Here is a 6797-nt window from a genome sequence, read left to right as displayed (position 1 = left end):
AAAATGTGGCCACTATATCGATGGCTAGAAATATCCGTTCTAAAAAACGTTTCTTTCTTCGAAAATGAGTGTGGTCCCCTGTGGCGACGGATACAAATATCCGCTGTAAAAATACATTTCAATGTGCTTCCTATAGTGGCGGATAAAAATATCCGCTGCAAAAAACATTTTTTTTTAATAATGGTATAAGTGTGGTCCCCTGTGGTGGCGAATACAACTATTCGCTGCAAAAAAACATTTCAATGTGCTCCCTATAGTAGAGGATATAAATATCCATTGCAAAAAACATTATTTCTTCGAATGTGTGTCACCTGTAGCGGCGAGTACAATCATCCGCTGCAAAAAAACGTTTTCAATGTTTTCTTTTTTTTGGAAAGTGTCTCCTATAGCAGCGGATTAGCATATCCGCTGCAAAAAATGTATCATACTGCTACTGAAATATCTATCTGCTGCTATAAATCGTCGCTATACATCAAAAATGTTGTAGTGTCTCCACTGGAAAAATTGTCTTGCCGCCATTCGATCTTGCATTTTCCATAACATTTGTCCCTTTGGAAATAACAAGATTGAATTCCAGTCGATTGGTTGAGAGATTGAAGATTGAAGATTACTAAATATAGGGTTTTCTTCCCTAAATCATGAACTAGTAGCATGATTCTTCGACTACTTCCATCGCTCCCTCAAAACTCTACTCGTTTCTCCCTTCTTCATCTCAATTTCAAGAGGAAAATCAACTACATTGGAGGGATCTCAATGTCTTTGGTCGATTTAGGGGAGGAAATCAACCGTTGAAGCCTAAAAGAAGTTACTGAAGTAAGACCCTAAACAAGAACCCTAATTTTTTTTCAATCAATCCATGATAATCCTACTTCTTCCTCTTCTAGTTAGGCATTGCAATGTAAATTTACCATTTTTGGTTTCATTAGTGATTTTTTTTATTTAAACCCTAGAATCTGCTATTTTTTTGCAATTTTAACCATACATTTCTTTTCATTCTTTGTTTTGGATGGATAAACTAGATTCAAAGGATATGCTAGGTAAGGACCACGTTGAGAACTTGGAGTTTACAATTGAGTATTAAAATTTGTAAGTTTGGGTTTTTTTTATGTGTTCTTGTCTTTTTGCTGGGTTTTTTTTTCTTGATCTTAATTTGAAAGTTCTAAAATAATTGAAAAAAAAGATTGTTGGTTTTTTATTGAATGATGAACAATTATCACATAATAAACAAGATTTAATGAATTTAAATCTAAGTTAAGGTCATTCTAAGATGCATTGATACATCACTTGATGCTGCTGAACTTCTTATTTAAATTCCCCTAACAAGTAATAATCATTCAATTTTGCAAAGTGGTTGTGAACATGATACTTGTTTTGTCATTTATCAATGGGTTTATATCAAATTATGGATTCCAAATTCTAAAAAAAATTTCTTACATAATATGTTCATGTTTATTCACTTGCAATAGACTATTCTAGTGAAAAGAGTTGCTTTAGTTGTTCAAATGCTAGGTAGCTTCTCTGTCTCAGCTACTGGAAAAATATGTATTCATTGGATGGCAGGTAGATTTTCTAACTTTGAAGTGAATGGCTTTAAAAGGGTCCAACTTTACCACCGTAAAGTGTTATTTTTTTCCTTCACGTTTGAAGAGGTCAACCAAGGATACTTATCTCCTCTTATTACTTATTGTTTAACGCTTTAAGTTTTTGAAATGGTGAATGAATTCTGGATGATCAATTATTTAATAGATTTTTTTTTGTTTCTTTGTTATTGTAGGGGAAACCACAATGTGTTTGTTTCTAAACTTTTGTAGTCATCTTTAGAATTAATCAATCTTGTGCGATTCCTTATATTGATTATAATGTTCTGTAGGATGAGTTTCTTCTAACCTACTTTTGAGATGGTAATTAGGGTTTGATTCGTTCTTCTGAAGAATCAAAAGTTAACTTTGATTCACTATGTAGGTTTTCAGCTGCCGTAATTAACTAACATCATAGTGGTATATCAGTTTGTTTAGAAATGTTATTGTCATCAAACTTTCCAGTAAACGTCCTTGCTGGACCAGGGCCATATATTATTTATCGATTGAGAATGATCAACTCTATTTTCTCCAGTTACATGGCCATTTATTTCAAACAAAGAAGTGATAATCACTTAAATTCTACTCAAAAGAGTCTTTTTCTAAATAATATAATATATCTACAAACTTAAATGCATTTAATACTCAATATGCTTTTTCTTTCAAGATAATGGATGAGCACAAGAAACCATATGTTGCATGAGTACGGATACCAACATTAGAGTCCGACATGGTACAGAGTGACTGCTTCGAAAAATCTTGAAGAATAGGGTTATTATAGACTTTGCCTTATGTGAAGCGTGAAAGTGAATTTCTCATGTGATATGAATAGCAGATCTACCAGGTTTATGCACAAACAAGCCATCAAAGTGAAAACAATGTGTAAAAAATTATGAATTGCAGCACCTACCACACATAACATATTAGCACAGTAAAGTCCAAAGAGCCCAAGCCAATCTCCTACCCACATACATTAGACACCCAAGCTTATGCAATATAACTACTCTAAAACGTTCAGACTAGGCATGTATCAAGGATTTGGACTTGAAGTAGTTCAACACCCTCACCCTCATGGTCATGGGTCCTAGTGGGAGTGTTCTTAAATTAACCTTTTTTTTTTTTGTTTCAAATTTGGGTCTCTTACAGTATTATTGAATGTAATATAGTGTCTGTTTGACTTTTGGTTAAATGTTGATGGTAGTTTCGTCCCTTGCAATCTCTTTTGGTATCATCCAAGTTTGAGGTGAGAGTAAAGCTTTCAAAGTTAAACTCTTCTCTTTTGATGGTAGAATGTAATATATACGAGTAGTTTGCTCCTTTGTTATCTATAATGCTGTTATACGCCATTAGAGGCATTCATGTAATCTTGAACCTACATAATACTATTGCAAGGTTTAGAGAGGCTAATTTTCTTTCTTCAATTTTTACAGTATATTATAGTTTCTTTCTCTTTTAAAGCCCAATATTGCTTCTAATCTAGGGTAATAAGTGGGAACAACTTAGGTGGCCCTATTCCTAATGCAATCACAAGTATTTCTGGATTAGTGGAATTGTAAGAAACTCTATGTACCTTATATCTTTTTGTTGGTATCGCTTAGTGGTTGACCCTCTTGTGCAATATTCCTGCAATCATCATAATTGTGAGATTTTATATTTGCAGGTATCTTCCATCCAATGGTTTTATTGGGAGAATTCCAACATAACTGTCACTTTAATGAATGTTAAATCTGATCTTAATCAATAAGCACATGTGAATTTACATGTGTCATGTCCTGGTTGTTATTATCGTATTGGCAAGGATAAGGGTTTAGCTTTGGATAAACAGATTTTACTATGATCCTTCAAAAGTTTAGTTTATTTAGTTTATTCTCTTCTTGACTGGCAGCTCTGTTTAGATTATTAGGACAGCAACATGTTGAACTTGAAGTGTGAATCACGCGTGGGTTATGTCTTTCAGATTACCTTTATTTGATGGGTTTTACAATGAAAATCTCTGCCCTCAAAGTTCATCTCTGCCATATGTTGGGCACAAAAAATTAGAGACGTTTTGGTCTAGTAAGTATAACTATATAACTACAAACTTCCTTACCTCATGGAAGCACACATGAACTACTATTCTAAATCCATGCTTATGTCTTGAATTGTCTTGGTATAATAAGTATACTCATTATACAATAATGAACTTCCTTATCATGTGAGCATGTATTAACTGCCATTGTAAAGTCAAGCTTTATATCTTGGCTTATGTGTAGTCTAAGCTAGGGGTATGGTCTCATATGCAACGTGTGCACTATAGTTTAACTTGAGAGCTTTTGAACACCACTCCTAAATCAACAAATATATCACTCCGTGTTGTTCTAGCTCAATAAGTTATATAAGTAAAATGTTGTGTTTGTTATTATTATTAAGACGATTCAGCTCATCAGTGCCTACGGGGTTAGTTGGCTATTGCCAATCTATCCAGTATTTCTAAGTAAACTCACAAACCAAAGACCATCTAAAAATCAGGGTTCCAAGAACAACATACAAAACCAACCCCGGCTAATGAGACTTTAAAAACAAATAGCATGTGAATAATATGATTGTGAGTTTTACCTTTTTTCCTCTCTTTCTCCTTTGATAGGGCTGACTATAATTTCGGTTCCTTGTGTATTGCATAAACCAACTTTTTCTATTTTGGCTTCTGCTACTGCGAGGTTAGTCAAGTTTGTATCAACTGTGGAGTTTGTATGGGTCAATACTTCTGCGAAACTTGCAAGCTGTTTGATGATGACGTAAGTAGCCAGACCTTATTTAAGCCTTTCTCACACATTTTTAGAGTCCTCAACCTTACTAAAACTTTTTTTCACAAGTACCTTATATAAGTCTCTAGGACTGCATTGCTTATTTCGTCAATTATATCTTTTGTTAAGACACTTGTCTTGAAATATTTTCTTAGTATTCTTGTTCTTTTAAATCCTTTAATTTTCATCAAAGCACTACTTACATTGTCATTTTTGGTCTACCATCTTGAACGACTTCATTTTATACCCTATTGGTGCTACACTTAAATTCCTATAGATTTTATCTAGTTTTCTCTTACTTTTGCTACACTCTTTCAACGAACTGTTGAGTCTTGATTCCAATATTTTGTTCTCATAAAGTATAGCTAGTCTTATTTTAATCTTTTTGAATTGTCTCTTTCCCTTGATCAGCCTGTTTCAGTCAGATAAAAGCTTGCCAGCACATCTCCGCATAGGCATCATACTCTAAATCTATTAGAAATGTAGGCATGTGTAATTTTTTTTCCATGTTTGTATTATATCATTCTAGTTTTAGCCTAAAAAAGTTTATTTGTTATGTTTCAAATCTTAATTATTCCCAAGGTTGAGGATGGACTGGTCTCTCTAAGGTATTCCTCTATAGCAATTTCATTTTATGTATCTCAGAACATTCATGTGAATTCTTGACATAGAACACAATCTTTCCTTTGTGGTCTATTTTATACACATTGAACTCATCTTGGTTGGTTGTCTATTTTTCCAACATGAATTTGTATAATTTGCACCATAATCATATTTAATTTTCGATGAAGAACAAATTGTATAATGTTTCGATTGATAATGTGAGGTTGTATGACATGTTTGCGAAGTATGGGAATATGATCAGACCCTTAACACTATCCTTCATCTTCTCCTCAAACCCATCTAGTAACCACCTTTGTTCTTGGTCTCCATTGGGTTTTCCTAATAATAACCCTTATGAATTGATGACCAGAGGCTTCAAGACCAACCGCAATCTCATGAAGTTGTGACCTATCGGAGCCTGCCATGAAACTGTTCGAGCCAACTCAAACAACTGAGACACAAGGCCTATAGCCCATGCATTATTGTCCACGACCTTGTTGAAGTAATCAATGTAAGTTGACTCTAACTCGTAGAGTTGTTCCCCACAAAATCATATTAACCATGTATTGAGTTAGATATTTTTATACGATTTGCATAGGGAGTTCGAATATTCTTGAGATGTTGAGGGATTTGAGAGTTGGTCATCTTGATCTTGTCATTAAGGCCTGGTAATACAAAATCATATGCTTTTACTATTGTACTATCGTCTGTGGTAGATTGGAGATTAATATTGTTCTTATTGTCACTTGTGTAGCGTACCATGCTGTAGATTGCACTGTGATAGAAGATGCTACTGGATTCTGGGTAGAACCTTGGGATTCCAAGGGAAGAACATATTGGTGACGATGCAGTCTAAAAGCGAAATTTAATTTTTGTGTGGTGCAGATTGAATAAAAGGAAAAGAGAAAAAGAAGAGAAACAAGTGAAGAAGAATGACAAGAAAATGTGCATAAAGTGCAGACAAGTGGGTTGTTTATCTTGGATGAAAATGTGGCATAGAGTTAAACACAAGCAATGGGATAGGCTAAGAGCCCATCGATACTCCTGCACAATCTAATTGTTTAGATGATTTATGCCCTAGTGATCATATTGAGATTCAAGGGAGGAGAAATAATGAATAAATTTTTTTATCTAAAAAAATAAATTTTTTTTTTTTATAAATCAAGAAAAACGACTAATCTAAAACAATCGTTTTTTTCGATGGTCTAAAATTGTCATTTTTTTCGATGGTCTAAAAGCGTCATTTTTTCCGACATTTATCGACAGTCACAATTTAAACGCGATTCCTTTTAAAACGACTGCTCTTGCGATGGTAAGAGCAGTCGTTATTTTCAAAAATGACTATCTAAATAGTCGTTTAGTGCGCATTATGACGTAGTGTAAGCAATCAACAGACCCATTTTTTAATAGACCTTTTGTGGCCCTCATGATTAACTATGGAGTGCACCATAAAGTAGGAACCTTGTGCTACAATCAAACAAGTGGTTAAGTGGACCTTGCCAACAAAGAAATTAATTTGTTTTTTGAAAAAAATGGTTAACCTTAATTACAAAAATTGGTCTTTACGACTAACTGATGCGCTTCGGGCTTACCATACTGCATACAAATCTCCTATTAGTATGCCCCCCTATCTACTTATTTTTGGCAAGCCTTGCCACTTTCCTGTAGAGTTTTAACACAAAGCTTATTGGGCTATTAAAGACTTTAATTTTAGCTTGCGTGAGGTAGGGAAGCTACGGAAGTTCCAAATGAATAAGTTGGAGGAGCCAAGTATTGAAGCATATGAGATCTCTAGAATCTAAAAGTCTAGGATGAAAGCTTTTCATGATAAACA

At 34.1% G+C, this 6797-nt stretch overlaps 1 long non-coding RNA gene across 1 annotated transcript; it reads left to right on the top strand.

Annotated features, from left to right (window-relative positions):
- Window positions 1-648: 648 nt before the first annotated feature.
- Window positions 649-4351, top strand: LOC147387924 (uncharacterized). Its single transcript, XR_015171115.1, has 3 exons — window positions 649-813; window positions 1020-1086; window positions 4279-4351. It is a non-coding gene; the product is annotated as an uncharacterized LOC147387924 (long non-coding RNA).
- The last annotated feature ends 2446 nt before the right edge of the window (window positions 4352-6797 follow it).

Source organism: Akebia trifoliata, chromosome 13 (assembly GCF_017979445.1).
Source record: "Akebia trifoliata isolate Shusen 1 chromosome 13, ASM1797944v1, whole genome shotgun sequence".
NCBI classification, from domain to species: Eukaryota; Viridiplantae; Streptophyta; class Magnoliopsida; order Ranunculales; family Lardizabalaceae; genus Akebia; species Akebia trifoliata.
This window is presented reverse-complemented; position numbering and strand designations above follow the sequence as displayed.